General features: G+C 41.9%; 1 protein-coding gene across 5 annotated transcripts in view; it reads left to right on the top strand.

Moving 5' to 3' along the window:
• slc8a2b (solute carrier family 8 member 2b) overlaps positions 1-23,997 on the top strand; it is a 132,078-nt gene that overhangs the window by 59,486 nt on the left and 48,595 nt on the right. For 3 of the 5 annotated variants that reach the window (XM_047335707.1, XM_047335706.1, XM_035621759.2), the window contains one exon: positions 21,075-21,139. The exons of 1 other annotated variant lie outside the window; for it this stretch is intronic. The gene's annotated coding sequence lies outside the window, so the exon portion shown is untranslated. Of the gene's footprint in view, positions 1-18,145; positions 18,165-21,074; positions 21,140-23,997 lie in introns of those variants that run through there. One more of the 5 variants, XM_047335708.1, reaches the window with a different exon arrangement.

Below are 23,997 nucleotides of genomic sequence, written 5' to 3'. Positions count from 1 at the left end.
TAACAGTAAAAATGACAGCATCTGCTTAATCTGCACAGCTGGAGCATGTCAAGTGTATTGCTTTATCATATTAATGCGTCCAAACACTTTCAAATCAGGAGTTTATTTAAAAATGTCTGTCCCAGTGAGTGAACTGGAGTTAAGGTCAAATGTTTGTACTTGAATCCCACCGTCATCATATCATTCAAAGTCAGAGAGTGATAAACCAACAAGACTTATTTCGCCATTCTAAAAACTGAAAAGATTGTTGGTCTAGATTCAGACACTGCACAAGCAGAAACCACTGTTAGTATTTCAGGTTGCTTCCACAAGCTGCGGTGGACAATTTTCAAAATGTTAAATGAAGGAAGGGGCAAATTGTTACCTAACAAAAAGAGACAGAGACTGCAGCACATTAAGTCTTCAGTGCTGTTCAGCATCCCGGCACAACGACTGTACGTAGTTGCTTGTCTGTGTGAAGTCAGTGAAGTTTAGTCAAACAAAGGGCATAAATATGTTTTCATTGCAACATTAAAAGTTTTATGAGCCAGCAATCTACCTGATTGAACTTTGATCATTTAATCACTGACCTTTCTGTCGAGCTCACTCGGGCTAAATGTTAATGAATCCTCCCCTTTCAGAAGAGCGTGTGACACTCCCGTTCTTCTGACATATTGAAAGTTTATAATCCATTTTTCAAGTCCATTGGCAAAGAAAGAGACTCTGAATGTTTAACCATAAAGATGACAGACACAAGACATTAAAGACATTAAACAGCTAAACAGCAGGTGTGAATTCAGAGAGGCAGAGATTTTGACGGAGGAGGAAGAGGAAAGCCACATGTCACAGTATCAAGTGAAAGTAATGGCTTGAAAACCGAGAAGATAGCAGTCATTGTCTAGGAAAATAGGGGCAGGGGGGGTTAACCGCAGATGAACGTGACAGTACAAAAGGTTTAATCACAGCTGCAGAGGAGGCGGAGGGAGATATGATGAGACGGCTCTTATTTTTCTCTGGAGTCTGTTTCATTTTTTTTTTTTTCAATAAGTGATATAGATGTTAAGTGTGAGAGGAAGATGTGGAGGACAGATTAAACCTAGTGACTCCTTTTTAACCTGGTATTAAAAAGTCCAGATGTGATTTTAAGCTGATTACATGTACACCTGGCTTTTATGCGTTTCCAGTGTCCACTCTGAGATTGAGTTGAGATCTGCTCCGAGATCCGATCACATCCTCCTCTCCTTTGAGCAGCTCCAAAGATACTAACAATGGGGCGGGGAGGAAAAGGAAAAAAGATGGTTGCCGTCTATGAAGCTGCATCATTGTGTTTCTGTCCATTTCGATTGATATCATCTTCGCTCCATCCACTTGCACGACATGAGAAGTGAGGAGAGGACTGCTTTACTGGCTGCAGCTGGTTTAAAACAGCCCATCCAGGCTTTCTTGTGGATTGACAATGCAATTGCATTTACGCTTGTGTTCAGTGTGGTCACAACGTGGCCAGTCGGGTCACTACCTGTCCTCTGTGCGTCTCGGGTGCATTTACAGCGGGACTTTCATGTCGCTAAGCTCTATCGTATAGAAATCAAATTAGTTAAAAACGTATTTAATTCTAGGTGTACGCGTTTCAGTGAACATACATACTGTGTTTGAGCCACTAAACCCACATCTCTGCGTTATTGTTATTGTACGCTAGAAATAAAATTTAAAAATCATCCATAATTCTGGGCTCGTCTTGAGAAGATACTGGATTTTGATCCTCCACACTGACTACTCTGCCACCTTCCCTCCGCTGTGATTCATCACTGCTACTCAGCAGCCAAACAGTTTGTCTGCCAGTAGACGTACAGATTAAATAACAAGAACTGATCTTAGATTCTCAAGACAAGAACAAGGGGACACACTTTTCCCTTTTTCCTCCTCATGAAAAACTTTCACACACTTGCTGTCGACTGCTATCCGCCCTCCGCACGTGCACTGGATACTTATAAACCTGACGCGGTCTCTTGCTGCTGGCAATGTACTGACGGACTAACTGTTGAGGATGCACACATGGCTAAAGACAAATTACAAGACTTTCACATGAAATACGTAGCTCTTGAAATGCACGGAGCGTTGTAGATTAATGACATGTAATGATGTGTGAAAATATGCAAAAAGGGGGTTTTCTATCAACTTCTCTAGTAGAGCTTCTTCTTGGCCAGCAGACTGGTAATAGAAACACATCAGCAGATTTATAAGGACTTCTGCTGACAAGATAAAGTTAAACACAAACCCTGGAGCTGCTCACACTCACACTGCACTGTACACACAATGGAATGTTAATGTAGTTTTGAGGACATGCATTCACCGTCATGAACTGTAATCCCACCGTTAACCTTCTGCAGCACAGGCCACTCCTTACAGCAAATCTACTCCTGAGATTAAATCTGTCTGTAGCTCCTAAGCCAACAGAGACACAGACCTCATCAAGTGGCTTCACTCCCACCGATTTTTTTATTTACATCTGATTGTCGCTCGGTACAGTGGTAGAAAGATATAAATAAAACAAAATTTCCATTCCATATACGGTCCTGGTTCCTTTGGGAACGTTGACTGGGGGAAACGTGTTTTTTCTACATCACACCAGTGAGCAGCTACCCTGTCGGAGATTCGACAAAGGAGGAGCAACTGGTGCTGTATTTTTTGGTCTTTACAGCGCAGCCGAACAATACGGCAACTCACTGCATCATGTCGTTTTAATAAAGTAGAAAGTCAACAATTTATTATGTTGCAGCTGTGCGCTCATTTCAACACGGCACAGAGCAAGTCTAGGTTTCCACACAAAGCTGTGGCGCGGACAAAATGTAATTAGTGACCTTGTTTTCTAGATCAAGAGTGTCAAAAACATTGCATTACCTGAGGCTCTTCACAAAACAGTTACAGCTTCCACTGTGGTCGGCCAGTTGAGCGCTAATGATGCGAAGCAGCCGCGGTTGGGGATGTTGGATTTGCATTCGCAGTAACTTACAGTAACACAGTCCTGGAGGGCGCTCAGTAAACGGAGAGGTTTCTATCAGTTACATGTAGATATTCTTACAACCTGTAACATTAAAGTACGCGTGTACTTTGTTTCTTCTAAATTTCCTCTGCGGGTCAAGGTCACTTGGTTCTGCTTTTAAAAGGTCTGTATACACTTTTAAACTTTTTGTCATAAGCATTTGCACGCAAAATATCATGCGGCAGCAAAGCAACAGATTGTTTTTTTATTTTTTAAAGGATTTCTGAGATGTCATGCTGCATATTCTGGCATCAGACATTTACTTTACACTATAGTAGTTTGGATTTTAGACACTGCGGCTGGGCAGGAGAATCCCAGGTTGCTCCTCAGTCTCCTCAGATGCATCTCTGGCATCACCGGCAGGACTTCAAACTGTCCTACCGACATCCCAAATTATGTCCTGGACTGAGGCCGCGGTCGGGCTTCCGCTCCTGTGCGAGGCTACTGACTGATCCATTTCCCAGAATGCCTTCTGACAACCCCGGCGTTATCTACCCTGTTGTGTTCAGATGTTTTTAATAATCGTCGGTAGTAATCTAGACAAATCCTTGTGCACATACTCCAGGATTCAAAAGACACATTTTTTTTATTTGATGGAGATATTAGATCGGTATGAGATGAGATCCTCTACATGCAGACGGGGCAGGATGCAGCTCAGCAGATGAGGGATTTAGCGTCAGCAGCTTGTTAATATACCTCCCATTCCCCTGCACAACGGCAGGCTGTATGGCTTTCTACTCTCGTCTAAAGTGGTGCATTTATATGAAATGGATGATCCCCGGTTCGCCCCAGCTACTGTTACAGACCAATATGTTGCTGGGAACAAATTGTTCTCAACCCCTCCATCACTCTGCTCCCAGTCGCCTCCCAGTATGGTCGGCTGAGCATCTGCCGCGTTCCCAACAACTTCAGCAGATGACAGCTGCATGTCAAGTAAGCGGTTCTCCACTCAGCCACGTTACCATAATCTATATGTTTTTCATGGCACAGTGAGTAATTCATGGGCGAGTGTGTGAGGAGAAGAGGAGATGTTTGTGCAGAATTTGTTTTATGAGTGATATCATTGAGGTGTAGTGGAGTGGAAAAGCCTGCTGTGATTTAATAACACACACCAGGGAATAACACATAACTTATATCCATCATTGACAATGGTTACATTTACAGCATCACGTGACTGTTTATTTCCCCACTGGTTTGGTCTTTTCCTCAGTACACAGATAAAAATAGAAACATCTCATTTCAACATGCACGCAAATTAATACAAAACAGTGAAATAAAAAGAGGAACATAGCAGATGAATCACAATTTCTTGCTGGAAATCTCATAATGTGGTCAGTTTTAGTTAACATGATGGGCCTAAACATTATGACCGTGCCTACTTCATATGCTATCGGTGCTTCACGTGCCATGAAAGCTGCTTCTACAAGACCCCTGAGTGCGCCCTGATGTTGGCAGCAGATCTTTTTAAGTCCTGTAAGTACAGCGAGGGGGAGCACCACAAACCCCCAACAACACGGGACTGTGGTCTATTCCACCGACAGCCACGGCCCTCTGTCTTTAATAACAGCCCGACCAATAAGGATATTCGGGGACCAACGCGGATACAAATATTAGGGAGTAAAACATTTCCAATATTGATATATCGGCTGATATCTATGAAAACAGTGATTCTGTCCTTATCCAACCTCCAAAGACAAAGAAATGTATTTGAGGTTTGATGATCAATAACTATAATTAGGAAGAAATTACAAATACAACAAAATATTTCCAACTCGAATCAAGACAATATTTTTTTAAAAACATAAATGCACATCTTTTCTGCATTGTTTTTTCTGCAAAATATATGCTTTCGTATCATTTCATATTTACTAACAAAACACAGATACATGAACATAATAAATCCCAGACGTGCGCTGCTGTAACGAGATAATCATGAATCGCTTCACAGTGTACATACATTTACCACCGTCTTTGTCATCTTTGCAGTATTGGCTGGTATTTGTGCCACTGAAGGTGTGAAAAGCAAAGACAAAGCATCCTTTTTACATTGTAAAATGTACATCTTGTATACAGGGCATATAGATTGATGTCTGTTTGCAGTCATCGTGTAGCTTTGGGGAAATGCCACGGCTCATTATCTCATTCGTCTTGTAAATGTCGATTATGACACTTCTCTTCAGGCCTGTAACGGCGGCGTGGTGAAGACTGATGCTGCTGACCTCGGGGTCACGGCAGAGTCTGGAGCTTGGTTTAGTGTCAATGTCACTTAAACTCAGTTCATCATTTAGCCAAACTTGATTGATTGGTTCATTGATTTATTAGTTGGTTGATTGACAATACTTGTCAGATATGTCTGAAATTTGTCTTGCATTACAGCAGCACGGTGACAGATGGTGACATTTCTTTCCGGAACAAAGGCTGAATCTGTCTCGGTGGTTCAACAAATCCTTTAAACATCCGGGGAACACTGAATCTCTAACTGTGATCCGACCTGGGACTGTGTACCGTGGCAACAAGCTCACCATGACAACAGGAAAATCCTGCACAGTATCATTTTATTTTTAATGTGACTGCATGGTCAGTTGTTAAATCTCAGAAGGAGCTGCGGCACCATTACACTGGAGCCCCGTTACTATTTAGAATATTACATTTAACAAAAGAGCAATTTGTGACACACACACTAACACACACACACACGAGACAATTCATTTCACAATTTCCTAAATGCCACCCAAAGACACTTTGTTAACATTGGCATACGTCAGCAGATTTAACGTGCCTTCCGCCGAGCAGAGGGAGGGTTGTGATATTTTGTGGAGGAGTCGGAAGGGACGGATTAAAGGATCAGATTTCTGGGAGCTTTTTGTTGTTCTTTAATCCAGACTGCTTGCAGTACAATACAAATCTGGATTCTGACTGTCACCCTGTTTGAATGTCTTTTCCTAATGCTCCTTTTAAAATAATTTTAACATAATCCTTGTATGCTATATAATCACTTTACTTTGAAAGCCTTGTTTTATATCTACTCTCTAAAGCACGGACGCTTAAAACAAACTCTTTACTTGGTTTTGTTTTTTGGTTTTTTTACCAGATATTGTTTATTGACACTGATGGGAACAGTGACAGCAACAACACATACATACCTTCATGCTCGTACACACACGGACGATAAACACTCACCGAGATCTTTATTGGGAACACCTGAAAACCTAAAGTGAGGAGCTTCAGGTGATCTCACTGACGTGTGAGGTGATTGTTGGATTGAGCATTTCTGGAACTGCTCATCTCTTTTGATTTCTGCACACAGCAACGATTTTTACTCGTTGTTGCTCTGTGGTGATGAGAGAGGTCAGAAGAGAATGGCCAGACTGGGCGGAGCTGACAGGAGGACTGCGGTTACTCTGATAACCACTCTTCACAACTGTGGTGAGCAGGAAAGCATCAGAATGAACAACATGTCCAACCTTTGCGGCGGATGGTTCTATTAAAGCAGATCAGAACCACATCAGGTCCCACTCCTGTCAACCAAGAAATGACATATTAAGAATTATTATTATTATTTTCTTTTAATTCATATCTTGTCAATATTACAGTATCAGTATGTCTTTGCTACTTTATTTTGTTATTATTACCAAAAGGTTCGGGATACAGTGACTGATATCGATCAGTATTTGTTTATTTCCTAAACTAAACATTTAATCAATCAAAAACGAAATCAATAATATGGTTAGACAAATAAATCCACGTGAATTTAATGCTGCATTTAGAAAGGTGGTACAAAATAAACATTGTATAAAGATTTATATTTATTCTTCTCTTTTTAATTTTATTGATGCTTGATTACTGATCATTTAATAGCAGTATTTTAGTGATATTTAGTGCACCATGGTATATGGCAGCAGGTCTTTATCTCCCGCCTTCCATCACTTGCATCTCCCATTCTGTTTTCTTCTGCATTTCCACTATCTCATTTGTTCAGGTGGTCCCAGTGTAGATGAGCTCTTGTCTACAAAGTGCTGGTGTAACCAATCTGTCAAGTCAATATAGCGCCTGCTAAATCCCTCATCTCTCTCCCATAACAATCCTTTCCTCCTCCTCAGCATCTTCACTCTATATTTCCTCAGTGGCAGCTTCCTTTTGTCTCCCCCACTGGAAAATCAGCATCGACATTGTAATTTTGACCTTTCTTTTCAATTAGAACCTTTCATTTGTCCCTCAAATCTGTTTGTTTTAATTGCACTTCTTTCATCTAGAAGAGGTGCAATTAATACCTCCAAGCTCATTTGTCTCTCAAAACGGTTTGTTTTAATTGCACCTCTTTCATCTCAAAGAGGTGAAGCAGCTCCTCTGACCATTATGATCATTTTTCTGAAATATTATCTGTCTGTAGGCAGTAAGTTGCTATAATTTAATTTATTTTAAGTTTAGTTTTTGAAGCAGCAAAAAATTTCACCACAGCATATTTAAGTGCAATATTGACTCTGCTTTTTGGCTCCATTTTTGGTCTCCTCCAACTCCTGCAGGTTCTTTGGCTACGGTATGCTGCATGTTCCATTCTCAATTCACCACGCTACTTTCACAACAAATTAGCATTTTGAGCAAATGAGCTTTCTCTCTTCCCGTCACCCACATTGAAACTCCCGTCTAAGGATGTATTGAGGAATTTGGTGGTTCTTTGCAGGTTTCAGAACTGAGTCATTTACATACCTGCAAAGATTTTTTTCTATCAAGTCAGCCAGCAACCTCTGAGCTGTGTCACCGTGGGTCAAACCATTGTACCAGCCATCGTGTCAGTCAGACAAAAATACATTTTCTAAGGAGCAGGCACTACACCTTCAGCCTCCATGTTGTAAGTGTCAGTAAAATCCTTTATGCGAGACATGTTCGCCTCTCGGCCATGACCACAGACTCACGTCTGAAGGGAATACATCTTCTACTTGCACGATATATCGTTCAAGATTATGTATTCAGGCTGTTGAATATACTTGGTGGATTTGTTTCAGTGAATTTGTCTGGGTCTTGTTGCCTTTTGTTGTCTGTTGTTGCAGCACCATCGCAAACGAAAGTGGTGCTACTGAGTTATATTGCCGGAAGGCCAAAAATATATTATACTCCTAAATCAATCATGTTTTTCCATCGTGTTTCATTCACTTCATAGAGAGCAGCACAGCGTTATCTTCCACCTGTCTTTCAAAGATCACAAGATACATGTGAGAGTAGCATTATTGAAAAGGAGGAGTTTACTGAGCAGGGCATTTATTTTACTCAGCGTGGTCGTCGTCGCTTTCTTCACTTTCGATGGAGCACAAGAAATATTTCTGCTGAATAGATGAAAGGTTGTGGTGTTGCTCACCGACTGTATATAAAGATGGATGACATGACAGCTTGCTGCAGTATCCATGTTGGCAAATGGTCCAAAGTGCAAAGATGTTTTTTATTTATTTATTTATTTTAAGTAGTTCCTATCACACTGTCAAATGTTTCAGATGGATTTTGTTTTTGATTAATTGATGCCAAATAGCCGCTCCAATCGATCCAACTGCACAGCCTCTGGCTCCAAATTACGTCACTAGAAACAACATGGCTGCTCCTGTGTCAGAGATATTTTGGCTTCATTTTTGTACAGTGGGTGCACACGTGTCGGCCGTCTTTATATAATAATAATAATAATAATAATAATACATTTCATTTATAGAGCACTTTTCATTGCTAAAAGCAATCTCAAACTTTGTGTGTATATATAACACAATCTACAGTGATTAGTGCTGCTGAAAATGTTGTTGTGACATCAGACGTTCATCAGGAACATTAGAGAACATACAGCAGCCGGAAAGGACCAATCACATACGATGCAATGTCTCTGATGTGTAGCTACACGTCCCTCTGTCAGTGCCTTTAAATAGAGTATGAGCTAAATATATCTCTCGTGAAATAATAGAGCATAAATGCACTGCAATGAGAATGTTCTGTATAATGACCACATTACTCTGCAGCAGTGCAACATTTGGGACTCAACCAACCGGCACGAGAAATTAATCTGTGTGGCTGAAGAACTGTTTAAATAAGCAATAAGCATGTAACACAGTAAAACATGAAAGGAAATAAGAAAAATTGTATAATCTTTACATGGTCTCCTCAAAAAACTGTACCTCAGCTTTGTCTGAGCCTCGCTATGAATATTGAAGTGACTAAATTATTCAGCGGCAGCTTTGAGCTCCCAGAAGGAACACAGCTTCAGGGACACATAAAGTTCCTTAACACAGGGCAAGAGGCTTTTTGGGTGTTTCTCTTCTATTAGTTGGTGCGTTATTTGAATAATATCTGAAACAATCATAGGCCACAATATTTATTTGCTCAATCTTCTAAAATCTTCTAGCTGCACTGTATACATTTAAATAAATAAGCATCAGCATTGGTAAATATATATAATAATGTGTTATATTCATCTATTTGACCTCACAGAACGTACACTAACCATGAAAACATTTGTTTCTGATTTTGCATAATTGGTGGGAGATGGCATGATTCATATCTCCTTTTTTTTTATTTGTAGGCTTCCAAATAAGTAATTTCTTTAACATCTTGCGCAGTCTTTGATCATTTATATTTGGGCCTGAAATTTTGACCATTTGAATGTAGCCATTTCCTTTTAAACACATCATTGGCATTCCAATATGTCCAGAATCTTGGAATCTTGAATTTAATATTGTCCTTACGAATGCAGTTTTCCAGTGTTGTATTATTGATGTTTTGCAGTAAAACAACAATAAGCTGGTAGACATCAAACACACCCTCAATAGCCCTCGACACTTCATTTCCCAGAAATCTCCTGCCGGAAGAAGTGAACTCCTCCCATACATCCAGCTATTTCTGCTAATTTCAATTTTAAATTCAACACATCAGAACCTGTGCGGCAGATAAATAACCTCTCATGGCCTGAAATTAGACTGAATCACTACTGTATAATCAATACTGTCATAATCACAGTTCCTGTGGCTGCTCCGGAGTTTGGTGACTCACAGGCAATAGTGAGCAGTGCTGCAGGGAAGTCATAGTGTGAGGTGTATAAGAAGAATGAATAACAAAGATTATACACAGTTAAACTGTAAGTGTGTCTATACACATGCATACATACATATATACATGCGTGTGTATGTTTCTGTATGTATTAATCTGCTAATCATTTTCTCTATAAATCTTGTCAATTGTCATCAAATTATGATTTCAATTTCTCAGTGCCAGAGGTGGCGTCTTTAGCAGTCTTGTTTTCTGTGATCGACAGTCTAAACGTGTTCCTTCATTTACCTTCATCTGTCCCTGAAAGAGCATTGGAGCTTCAAACCTGTGAAGCGGGATCCAGCCAGCGTTTGGAAAGTGACTGAAACAATCGTGAAAGTGTTGATTCATTTCCTGTGGGGCGAGTAACGGCTTCAACACATATTTATATGAAAGTATTGTAGGGGACCATGCTGCCATGCTGCTGTTTAGTTGTTGTTGGGGGTTTTTTACCTTTCCCTGAGATAAAAAACAATCCTGTCCAGCAGGATGTGAGGTGAGTTTCTGCTCGGAGTTTCGGTCAGCAGGCAGCTCTGTGTGCTGCTCGTCACGCTGCCGTGGTTGGAGTCCTGGGCAGGAGAGGGCGGCTCTCTGCAGAGCCAAGCCACTTGTACGTTCAAACGCTGTCGTCTCAGTGTGTGTCTGCGAGCCCGCCACTGCCAAAACCAGTAAACAACCAACAGTACATGCCCATGCGCGTCGCCCACTCAACACACACACACACACACACACATACACGCTCACATGCACACATGCACAGATACACGCACAGCATGCAGGCCAAAGAGAAGCAGAGGAGGTGACAGATTAGTGTGGGAGAGGAAGTTGTGGGTGTAAATTATTCAGGAGCTGTCTCTGTGTGTGTGTGTGTGTGTGTGTGTGTGTGTGTGTGTGTGTGTGTGTGTGTGTGTGTGTGTGTGTGTGTGTGTGTGTGTGTGTGTGTGTGTGTGTGTGTGTGTGTGTGTGTGTGTGTGTGTGTGTGTGTGTGTGTGTGTGTGTGTGTGTGTGTGTGTGTGTGTTTGTTCTTGAGGGACAGAGGACAAGACAGACAGGAGAGTCAGATAGATTTTTTTCAGCTTCCTCCCTCTTCCTCCTCCTCCTCCTCCTCCCTTCACCTCGCCCTCCACTTGCTTCTTCGGAGATAGATCTCACCTGTTAAATTGTCGAGAGATAAATGCGTAAGAGATTAAATATCGGATCTCTGTCTCTGTGTTTCATCATATACGGGAAGACAAATAGCTTATAATATCTATCTGAGGCTGTTAATACAAACACTAATGTAAACTCACAAATAAAGAAATGCCCTAATTAAAGCCGTCACCCCCTTAATCGATGTTTACCTGTGAAACATTGGACAGTGAGGAGGAAGGCTGGTGACCCTTAAGTAGACAAGTGTAGATTAATGCCTGTAATGATTCAACAGTTTCCTCACATGACATTTTGTTCATCAGCAGTGGTTTATCAGTTATCATAATTTAACCTTTCTGTTGATGGACTCATTAATGGACCAAACAAAAGAGCTGGGGGAGCCATTTGGATTAAATGCAAAACACCCTCAATGAAAACTCAGTGATTATTGATTTCTCTCCCTAAGTCAACAGGGCAGTCAGAAAGTAACAGAGGAAATAAGAATGATCGAGACAGTCCTCTTCAGAAACAATACATTAATGTGAATATGATGAAATTAGATCTTTGTCAAGAGCGGCGAGAAGGCAGACTGGAAAATAAGGGGGCTGGAGGCGGCGACCGAGAATAGATTGACAAGGAAATAGATGGGTAGAGACAAGATGCCAAATAGTCTGCAGGAATGATGAATACACAGGGCGAGGGAGAGAGAGGAAGAAAGAGGTCGGTTCAACAACGGACAAGCAGAGTGTAATTAGGGAAGAGAGAAAGAGGGAGGTCAAGCAAAAAATATACAAGTAGAACATGATTAGGATAGAGAGATAGATAGAGGTCGATTGTACGGCAAAGAAGAGAGCACGATGAGAAGAGAAAACAGAGAGAAATGTCCCATGAATACATAAACACCACACAATTAGTGAGAGAAAATGAAAGAGGCCGTTTGAAGTTGAGCACAATTAGCAGGAAATGAGAGACTGAGAGGAAGAGAAAGGAGACTGGGAGTGTTTGGACGCAGCAATCTGGAAAGCGAGGAGTGGAGTCTCCAGAGCAGAGCAGAGAAGTTCCCTGTTTGTTTATAGCGAGGAATATAGGAGAGGCCCCGGACACAGGTTACACAATCATCCTGCGCCGAGTGAATTCGTTGTAGCGTTGAGTTTGCCCGTGGCGCTTTTACTCCTCACAGTCATGACTAACTCGTGATTTATTGTATTTTCCTATATGAGCGAGGGGAGGGGAGGAGAGATCCAGGAAGGAATCACTGTAGATTTGAGTGTGCTTGTGGATCAGCACAGAAAACAGCGGCAACAATCAACAATCGGTTACCATTTTCCTGTTCGAGGGAATGGGGAAGTGGTCTCAGACTTTTTGAACCTACTGAATATCGCAATCCAGGATATTTAAAGCAGCTACACAATGCAAACACTAGAGTTTTTAATATAGGCTCCAGCTCTGCTTCACATAATTATATTTTTTTTTCCCTCATATGCAAAAAGGTTATACTGGTTCTCATATTTACCTCAAAGCATCTCAAATGCTCAGTACTGAGCTGATACCATCACTTTACCAAATTCGAAATGTACCTGACAAAAAATGCCACTTAATTTTGTATACACCTTCACATAAATTAGTGTATGCGGAATTACTGGAGGTAGTTTTTTTTCTCTTCGGTTTGAACAAAAACACTTCCTTCCACTGTACAAAAAATTAAGCCAAGACATCTTGGATACAGGTGCTGCCATCTTGGACTGATGACATCATTTCAAATAACTAATGAAAACCAAAATTATCTGAAACATTAATACTTGAACAAACGTGTGGTAAGAACTACCTTAAATGACAGAGATGATCATTGGGTTAAATTTGTTTGACGTATTCTTGAAAGAAACATTGTTGCTTGGGCCAAGTCCTATCTGCTAACATTGTGAGGGCAGCCAGCCACCAGGGGGCGATCAAGATGTTTTGGCTTAACTTTTGGAAACTGTCGTGTTGGCGTTGGGTTTGAACAACATGTCCCTGAAGCCACTGTATAAACTCCATTGATTCTCTAAGATCCAAGCCTTGTCGCAGGTTAATTGAAATCATCAAATCAAATTACACATTTGACTGCAATGATTCTAAAAATTGTTTACAGGATTTGACACCTTCTATCCTTGGGACTTAACTAAGGAGAAACTTTAAAAAAAAACACAATGGGGGAAAAAGAAGAAACATGCGGGAGGAGCAACATGAAAGCGCTCGTCTTTTTCTTCCCTCTGAGTTGAGGTTATAACACAGTGTTGTTATCATTATTGAGAATGTAAATGATTTTTTTTGTGTGTGTGGTTTCTGGAGAGTCACAGATTTTGAAATGTGTGGTCCTGGTAGACAGGAAAGACTTGTTCAGTTAATTAGAGCTCGAAGAGTTTATGTGGATGAAACAATAGTTTGTATTTTAGTCTCCTGCAGGAACAATGCCGATGGGGAAATATCAAAACACTTTTCATGTTACTGAAAAGATATTTGCTAAATATATGTTGAACATCAAAGGGTTTTCAAATCAGTGGAATGGAGAACGTAATGACTCCGGTGAGAGGAAATTACTTCACCGATGTAAGCACTGAGAAATCTAAATCTTATAAATGTTTCTGTTCTCCCAATTAACTGACAAACTTTAAATGTATTTTAGGGTGCTTTTACATCAGGCCATGATAGAAATGTTGTTGTTTTTTATCAAACACTATATATTACTTGTACTGCAACGTGTAGAAAGGGTTGCTGAGGAGCAAGGTCACTTTCTGGTCAAATCCCTGCACTCATATCCCACGTTGCACTTTTAACTACATTTTTATGACCAATCATCTTTGAGAACTACTGTATGTGGGAGATTGATTCCTGGACGGCAGTCATGATCGGCTGATGAATCACATATGTCCAAATTGCACCTCAAATGACATCAGAGCTCACTCGGACGTGGATCAAACTAATGGTCTACCAGCCGGAGCGGGTGAAAAACACACCAAAGTTTCAGAAAAAAACACATGGAACACAGCTTTATGTATTTATGATTGCATTGACCATGTGTTTGTCTGTCCCTCTGTCTGACTCTCAGCAGGATTACTCAAAACTTATCGTACTTATCTCCAACCTTTTATTTCCATAAAAGGTTGAGGAGGGGTTTTGAAGTAGATCCAGATAAAGAGTTGGATGCATGATTATATATTTTTTCACTTTCTTTAACATGGTACGTAAGGGCATTAGCACTAGCCTCTCTCCGAGCGCCCTTCTAGTTTGGATTATTAATCATAATGATTTTATCTTAAAAAGACGATTGAAGTTTCTTCATTCCACTCCCAAACTAAAGGTGCATTACGTTGAAGCTATTCCACCCTGCAGGTACAGCACCTCCATCACTAAGCCCTGTGGTCCAACAGTCAATCGTTCACGCAGGCACACCTGACCCTCACTGTGGAAAATAGGCATCGCTTTCAGTTCGTCGGTTTAAGAAATGCAAAAAGATCAGACGACACAGACATGTGACCAAACTTCCGATAGGGTATGGCTGGTTCTGATTCTGACAGGATGCGCTGTATTGGTAAAAGCAGCACCGGAGGCGGAGCATCCTGGTGGCTCAGGAATCCACTGCATCGGTGACCGAGGAGAATATTTGACGGATGAATGCATCACACTTTTCATAGTCATCTTAAGCAAAGTGCACAAATGGTCCTTGTTTCAAGACATTGTTTGCAGCTCCAAACCACTGTGGTGGTGTGAAACTGAGACAAAGTACATTCAGAAGACTCTATGGGTCAATGAATGTTTATTGAATTTGCAAAATGGCTGAGTTGCTAGAATGTGGATCTGCAGCATTAGGTACAGCAGCTGCAGTCACCTGGTTGAGTAAACACTGCATAAAGAAGAAGCCATTGTTTTCACTTTGCCATCTGATGTCTTGCTCTCTCTGCCTACTCCGCAAAAGTGGGCAGGACTAACTACCAAAGTGTTGTGTTGAGAAGAGAGAAATCGTACGTGCTCAGAATAAGTCATTTTGAAACGAGAGACCAGGACGCCGCTTAAAATGCAGACTGATGGCAAGTTGTTTGAAAAGTGGGCCCGAGGGTCCGACACCAGAGTCGGCTGCAGTCACCTGGAGTCACCCGATGGGCTGTGGACCCCCGGCAGGTTCTGCTGAAGTCCACACGAGCCTGTAAACAAACTGCAGAAACGTATGTACAGTTCATAAAAAATAAAGTGCACTTGCTGCTTTATATATGGCTCTGGTGATTATCGATGTGTGTGCTCTATAATGAAGCACTAAGAGAACACAGCTCTGCGGGGGGGAGGGGTGCGTGTGCGTGTGCGTGTGTGTGTACACATTAGTAACAAGAGGGAGCTCCTCTTTTTACCTTATGCAGCTGAATTTGCTCTGATTATGTGTAGAGGCATTAACTATTTCTGGAGGAAGGATATGCCCCGTATATCCCCTGTCTGATCTCTGGACCGCTGAGCAGTTGCGCCTAGTGCAGCAATTTGAGTTTAAAAGTAATTGTATTTGGTGTTTTAATCTGTTTCCGAGTTGGTTTGGTGATAAGGGAGATCATCCTCCAAGCTTTGATGTCGTGAATTTATATTTCCTAAATTGTCTTTTTGTTTTTTAAACCGCATTCTAATAAACTGGCGGGTTCATAGCGGTCTGGTCTTAGTGGGGTCAATGTGTCGAGTGGTGGCAGAATTTTCAGCCTAAAGGCGACCGAGTCAAAAAGTTTGTCCTTGAAGGAATTCAAAGCAGCAGCACCAGTGGCTCCGGGGGAAAGTGATGTCTGGCCGGTCTGTCAGCTCACCTCTTTGGTCCAGAGCAAAATCTTTCTACAAGAGGGCTACTGGATGGACGGTGGGGAGATCTTTTGACACAGGTCTTTCCCAGGGGGTGAATCTTGACGGCTTTGGTTCTTTCCTGACATTGTGTCAGCAGGCTCAGAACTTCAGTTGGGGAGATGGATTGGGACAAAATTTGAAACAGATATTTGTGTTTTCACAGACAATGCACCAGTTTGGAGGGTGCTAAGGACGTGTGACTTACAAGGGCCCTAAAAATATTAGACCAGTAGTTCAGAACAGTAATGTATTTCAATATGTAATTAGCATATCATCATTAGAATATGGGGGGGGTTGTTGCCAAAATGGCTGCCCTTATACAGTAAGCAGTTATCTGTGGCCGCAGCCCCCCGCTCCCTTTGAGCTCACTCCCGTCACTTGATGTAAATCAAAGCCAGTGAACGGGGACATGATTCACCTCTGGGTCCGTGCAGGGTCATCGCGACGCTGCGGCGTAAACGTCTTCATGGAGAGATTCCAGCCAATGGGCTTGTCACAAAGAGAGAAATGAAAGACATCACAGTCACGGCTTCGCCTCGGCTGTACATTTCATTAAACAAGCAGGTCTCTGCCCCCCGTGGCCGCAGGTTAAAAGAGAAAAAGAAAAAAGTGCATCGAGGGCTCTCCTCTGTTGTTGAAGTGCTACTGTACTTCATGGCCTTTCACGACCGCACATGCCACATATGGCCACTGCATTATGACCAAACATGAATATGCATGCACAAATATGGATATCTGTTTTGCTGCCTGAATGTCGACCATCGCAACTTGAAGTAATCGCAGTGCCCCTTCATTCGGTTTGCACGATGCAGTTGTAGATCCATCGACATCTTTGCTGCAAGAATTTGCATTTACATGAAGGCAGCATTTTTCAATGAGGGATGAGGACGCAAGGCAGTTTTTAGTTGATCCCAAAGTAGATGCTTCCCTCACAGAAGTGCTTCACCATCTTCTCAGTTGGGGACTTTTTGAGAATGGGAATTTCAGATTTTTAAATGAAAACACTGGATTCTAATGCAGTCAAAGGATCATTTGGAGAAATGCAGCCTCAGGGATTCTTGCAAAGTTTGCCTCTTTTTTAGAGTAAATGAATGTCACATATTTTTGAATAGGGGAGAAATGTTTTTTGAAAAAGGGTCGGACTCATAAACATAGCGTTAGGGATTTTTTGGGGTGTTTTTTGTATCGTCATCGTAGTTCATGCAGGCTCTGCCACGGCTATGGCGTTGACACCAATATTAATGCATCACCACTGTTCAGCAGGTCTTCTCCTGAAGAACAGCTAGTTCACGACAAAGTGCAGCGGCTGCAGCTATTTCTAATTAGTAAATGAGCAGCCTTTTTATGTCGCTGGCTGAAGGAGAATGGAATTGATTCTTTTCCTTCTTATTTATTCTTTGAACCTACAGACGGTGGCAGTAAAAAACCTTAAGCGAGGAAGCAGGAATTTTTAAATGAAGAGATTCAAACATGAGATAAAGCCAATAAAGTAAATCATTAAAAAAAAAAATGCTTTCTCGCTTACAAATGTAGACAGCGGTGACCACTAGTTAGCGTCGTGAATAGAATACACCCATGCAATCTGAGCAAGCTTGCCTTTCTATAGTCTTTATATGTAAAAAAAAAGATGTATGTTGAAGAGAGTTGGGCCTCAACGTCTGCAGTGTTGCCGCACGAGATGTAATGGGTTGAATAGTGAGCTGCTGGTTGGTGGATTTTATTACTTTCATCTTACTCTTGCAATTATCATCGATACTAGAAGAAGCTACATGTGAGGAAGAGCAAGAGGAAGTCTGAAAGGCTTTAGTTCATACTCAAATGATCATGCTTGGTTAAAAAGAAACAAGCATGTTTGAGCCTGTGTTGTCGCCCAAAGCTCTTCCTAGAGAGAGAGAGAGGAAAAGGACTGCAACAACCCCATCGCAGTGGGATTTATTATTTGCAGCGATGGAGATTGTAAACAGTGAACTGTGGCGAGTCGGGGCAGGAGGAATCGTTTTCTCCTGGAATGACTTTTTCACTGATATGCCTTATCCCCCAGTGTCATAATGGTCTGTGAAGTAACAACACAGATGAACCATCTGACTATCCTCCGCATAACCCCCAACTCCAGGTAAGGAATATAGTATAATTGTAATAACGGCCATGGTGACAAACATTCAGACTGAATCATTAATGATGATTGTTCTTATTGTGAAGAAAATAGTGTCTGACTGAAAAAAGCTGAATGGAGTAAATGCCCCCTTTTCCCCAGTACAGTTTGGTGGATACTATTTTAATACGTAGCCTGACTTGACCTTTAGAAATACTGTCAGATGTGTCAGTGGGAGATGAAGAAGCAGTGGGAGAACAAAGCCACTGATGTGATACATGAGTGTACTGTGCCACACGTAGCGGAGGGAACAACAGAAGGAGCTACGCAGGGTTAAAGAGCACACAGCTCAGAGTCAATTGCGTGGTGAACTTTTGTGTCTTCGGTCCAGATGACTGGCTCTGTAATGAACCTTTGGCCGAGGCCTTTACGTTGGCGACGGCCTGAGTGAAGAACGAGGAGGGCAGGAGTGAGGGGGGGGGGGGGGGCAACCCTGACGTTTAGTGTCACAGACAACGTCCCAACTCTTCAAGTGTTGACACACACCTGAGCCCCTTTAAAGGACTGGGACTGAAGTAGAAGTCATGTTGACAGACAATGACTCGGGAAGCTGGTTCAAACCGACCAGGGCCTTTCTGTGTGGAGTTTGCATGTTCTCCCCGTGAATGCGTGGTTCTTTCCGGGTTCTCCGGCTTCCTCCCACAGTCCAAAGACATGCCGAATGGGCTTAGGTAAATTGGAGACTCTAAATTGACCGTAGGTGTGAGTGTGAGAGGGAGTGGTTGTTCGTCTCTGTATGTGGCGCTGCGATAGGGTGAACCCTGCCTCTCGCCCAATGTCAGCTGGGATTGGCTCCAGCCCCCCGCGACCCTTAAATGGTTAAAGCAGTAGAAGATGGATGGATGGATGGATGATTCAGGAACACTAATGATAAGGGGAACAGATGTCAGACTTTGTGTGTGTGTGCGCGCGTGTGTGTGTGCGTGTGCGCGCGTGTGTGTGCGTGCGTGTGCGCGCATGTGAGGGAGAGAGAGAAAGGTGTGTTTATTAGTCATGGTAAATGGTTTCATATGCGCGGCGTTTACGACACGTGCGTTGTCCCCCTGACCCACGAGTCATGTCAGATGAGGTCACCTGGCAGAGCAGATAGGTCTCAGTAGATAAAGAGCGATTGACGGCGGGGAGGAGGCTCCATCGACCTGTTAATAGAGGTCACGACCTTGTGGAGAAGGACGGAGGATTTGAATTTTCTCTCGGTCTGTTGTTGTTTCCGTAAGCGGAGGCGGAGACCAAAACAAAAAGCTTCCTTTCTCGATAATTCATCTGACTTTTATTTTGTATTCAATGCTGCAATCATTGTCTCATAATTCATCCTCCCCTTTCAGTTGTTTAATGGAGCATTGAGTTGGGAAATGTCAGGACCACATCAAACTTACCAGGCATTTGCATTCAGGTAAAAATTCCGCTTCAGGCTAGGATGTGAATAACAAAATCGGGGAGTGTTGTGCTTGTTGGCTGCGTAGATATTTTGTCAATCACTGGGTGTTGCAGGAGAAGAAAAAAGATCAAATGAATAGACGTACACATTAAACTTATTCTATAAATTGTCATCTGTTAAAATAACTGGCATCATGATGTTTGTCCCTGGTGTTTACATGTCGTTGGAATATGAGATGTCGTTTTGCAGCAGAGGCAGAAAAAATCCTGAGCGTGATATGGTGATCGGTTAATAATCATTTCATTTCTGGAGCAGAACCAAAACCATCTGAATTTTTTTTCCACAAAACTTCCTAATTATGAAGTATGGTGAAGGAAATTGGTGCCTTTTGATATTTTGGTTTTCATGATATTTCTATTTTTATAGCAAGGAGTTGACAGGTCCAAATAAACCTTAACAAAATTGTAGAATAACACAATATAAAAAACCAACAGGTAAGTTATACAGATGAGATTAAAAAATATATATTTTGCCATACATTAAATTAATGTAAGTAATTATACTTAATTGTACTTAATTGTAACCCAATTCAATATCATTTATAGTTCTGCAAAAGTTATTCAAAATCCCTGTTACCTCCGTAACTTTATTGCAAACTGAAGGGGAAAAGCTTGCGGAAGTATCAGTGGATGATTATGAGACGCTAAGACTAAAACACTAAAAGATGAAATCCCTTCAGGTTTTGGAGGCTCTTAAAAAATAGGATTTGGTCACGAGTCAGAAAGGATTTTGACGTGGCTGTGGTCACAGAGTAATCTCTGTCACTATCCTCTGTGGAGGACTCAGACTCGGCAATATTAGATATTTAATAAAAGGCCAACATAAAGTCAGTATAGCAGCCCGTTACGTCGGCTTCACCCGGCGCATTTCTCCCTCTCACACATCTGTTGCTCTTGGACTCGCTGGTGGAAAAATACTTCACACACACACACACACACACAGACACACACACACACACACACACACACACACACACACACACACACACACACACTTCTGAATGTATAAATGAATGTGTGTGCTCATCGCCCATGAACTCATCTCTGGGGATGATTGCTCACCTAATTATCTGACATCTATACAAATGAGGCCCGATCATTGATCCATATCCCTCCTTTCTTTAACCCTCTCTACTTCTCCCTTTATTTTTCTCTCTTCCCTCTCTCTCCTTTGGTTCACCTCCCTCCCTCCGTCTTCCACCCTTTCTCTGCCCGTGAGGTTTTATGTGGGATGCGGTACTCGGCATTCAAGCTCGATCTTCGGTGTTCAAAGTTCTGTTGTCGTTTCTCATGGGTGACTGTGGGAGTCTGCAGTGTTTTCAAGATGCATTGTTGCCTCCGTCTTCGCTGAGAAATGTTTAAAGCAACGTCAAATGTGAAAGTCACTCATCTGTTATTCTCTTTCTCTCTCTCTCTCTCTCTCTCTCTCTGCAGCCTGTCAGTGAGTAGGAGCTCCATGTGGAGTGAGAGTTGGAAAAGGAGCATCTGACTCACCAGCGGTGAGTTTGCTCTCCTTCCTGCTTTGCTAATTTTTTTTTTTTTTGTCTGGTCATATTTCCGTCTGTGGGGTGTCACAGTAGTTGGGCAAGACGCTGCCTTTGTGAGGAGACAAGACAAGGAGAGGGGTAGTGTCAAAGGTCCGACTGCTATAATTGTGGCTCATGTCACGGTGGGCTCAGATCCACCTCACCCACAGCACGTCACACCTCTACAGAGTTTCTATTCACATAGCTGGTGTTATTTGGCTCTCAGACAACATTAATATAGGCCACATGAACATCAGCGTACGTCACAACCCCCATCATTCAGAAAACTCGAACGGCTCACAAAGTCGCGAAATCATTTAGAATGGACTCCGCTTGTGATGGAGGATATACCTGACCCCACGCGTCTTAACCCGGGCCACAAAGGCTCTGATTGGTTCAGGCTGTTTTTTTCTTGCAGTCAGTCATGAGCAAGGCTTGGTTGTAACTCAGAGATCTGGCACCAGGCAGGTAACCTTCACCTCCAACCTGCAGAACTAAGGCCATAGAAAAGTTGGTTTTCTGCCTTGGCTTTAATTCTTTGTACCACTGACGCAGTATGTGAATGACATTCAGCAGCATTCATTGTTGCTTCTATTGTCCCACAGGCAGACGTTTAACTTTTTTTGATCCGTTTGCAAATTTTTGCGTCCGTCCAGCAGCACCCGTTTGTATTTAAATTGTCATGACATTGTGTATAGTGATTTGTAGAAAACACTGACTGAGATGATTGTGAACTGTCCCTGGATCCTTGGTTATTATATTGAATCAATTGACTAACTAATGGGATGTTCTGACTCACACTCAAATGAATAGACACACATACACACACACACACACACACACACACACACACAAACAGACACACTGTGCTGGAATAACACAGCGGACTGGAAGTATATTCAGATGTACCATACAATGTCAGAGTATATAGGAACAGGCAGTGTCACACATGCGTATCAACCAATGACCAAGAGGCTGGGGAGCTTGAAGGGCTAAAGCAATGTATTCTGGGTAATAGCAAGAGTAATGGCTCATTAGTTGTATCCCACAGCAACTCAGGCAAGTGGTGATAAATTGGAACTGTTGGCAGGGTCATTATTGTTCTGTGTATGTGGGGGGGCATGCACCCTTCAGAGGACTCAGTCTTCTCGGCGGGTCGACCGCAAAGGCTGGAGGATTTCCTATTTTTGTCACCAGGTCGTCTCACTCTTGCGTTGGCTACTTTGAGGCGCTGCACTTATTGCAGCTTGGCCGCCCACATCAGACCATATATATATATATATATATATATATATATATATATATATATATATATAAAAATGGACGTAGTCATTGGGTTCAGAAAGTGAAGCCAAAGCGAAAGTACCTGAAGCCTGGATTCTCTGGGACGACAAGCCGAGGCCGACTCCAGTGGCTGCAAAGAGAAATCAGTTTCTATTGAAGCCATTGAGAAAATGACTAATATATATTTTTTTATTGTAGCTCATTTAAAGTAAAATAGAGGATAAAGCACCGTAGCGTGTGCCCACACAGTGTGTGTCGTTTTGTGTGTGTGTGTGTGTGCGTGTGCGTGTGCGTGTGTGTGCGTGCGTGTGCGTGCGTGCGTGCGTGCGTGCGTGCGTTAAATACACTGGTATCGGATAAGGACTCTGTATCAGCGGATACTGAAAGGCCAGGAACCGATATCTGGAAGGAAAAATTGTTCACGGAACATCTCAACATAAAAAGGCTCTGTATAAAAGGCAATCCATTTAGCATTTTATCATTCAGCAAAATGTTTCTCATATTTCTATATCAAAATCCCCTTACTTAAAACTTGTAGTGCTTCAGGCTAAACACAACATCCAAGTTTCATTTAAAGACACATCTTTACCCTGCTGCAGCACAAATGCTGAAAAGTAGTGTGAGGGAAACCTAAGAAAATCTGTCTTTGACCTGAAGGATGTTGAATCAAATCCCTGTACTGATCTGAGCAATCTTTGCAGGGAACTTTTTAAGATGCCGATCTCTTGTGTTGAAGTGCTTCAGTGAAGACTGTCAGGGCTTTGGTGGAGTTCCTCAGTGGGCAGCTGTAAAAAAGAAAAAACAGGAATGGGTGTGTGCCTCTGTGTTTCTGCAGGACACACTGACAGAATGAAAATGTGTTTCCTACAACTTCCATCATCCCTTTTAGTTTTCTCCCGATCAGAGACCAGGACCCACAGCACATTAAGATTCCGTTCAATGTTCAGTGAGATCTGTTGAAGCTGAGAATTAAATGTGGAGTCAATTTATTGGAACTTTGATGAGGCGTTGCTTCCCAGGGCGCCGGAACAGGTGCTAAGACTGAAATCCGACGCATCACTGAGTACTGTGCCTGGAGAGGTTTAACAGACTCTGACTACAAAACAGGAGACAAACACATGTAGTTTGAAAAGGTTCACTTGTATTTAAAAAAAGAAGAATATATTGTACAACAATGTAGAAGATTTGATAGAACATTTATATTGAATATAACATGTACATTACATTATATTACAAGTACTTTGTGGAGTCTGTTTCTCATGGGTTGCATTCTTCTTTCAGTGGAGTGAAAATTCCCCATATTAAATTAAATGAATCAAACTCATGTTAGATGTTTACTGTGTGCATATCAAAACTCAGCTCTCGTGATCCAGTGATTTATCTTCAAGAACTCATCCTCATTTCTTCACAGACTCCGCATCCTTCAGATTAAATTCCCTCATCCGTTTGTTCGAGATTGGAAAATGAGTTAAGTTCAAAAACATCAGACAGTAATGAAGACATGAAACTATAGTGAGCCAAAGGAAATGACATGTTGATGTATTGCT

Source organism: Scophthalmus maximus, chromosome 11 (genome assembly GCF_022379125.1).
Source record: "Scophthalmus maximus strain ysfricsl-2021 chromosome 11, ASM2237912v1, whole genome shotgun sequence".
Classification (NCBI taxonomy): Eukaryota; Metazoa; Chordata; class Actinopteri; order Pleuronectiformes; family Scophthalmidae; genus Scophthalmus; species Scophthalmus maximus.
Note: the sequence above shows the minus strand (reverse complement) of the source record. Positions and strands in the feature narration are given on the sequence as shown.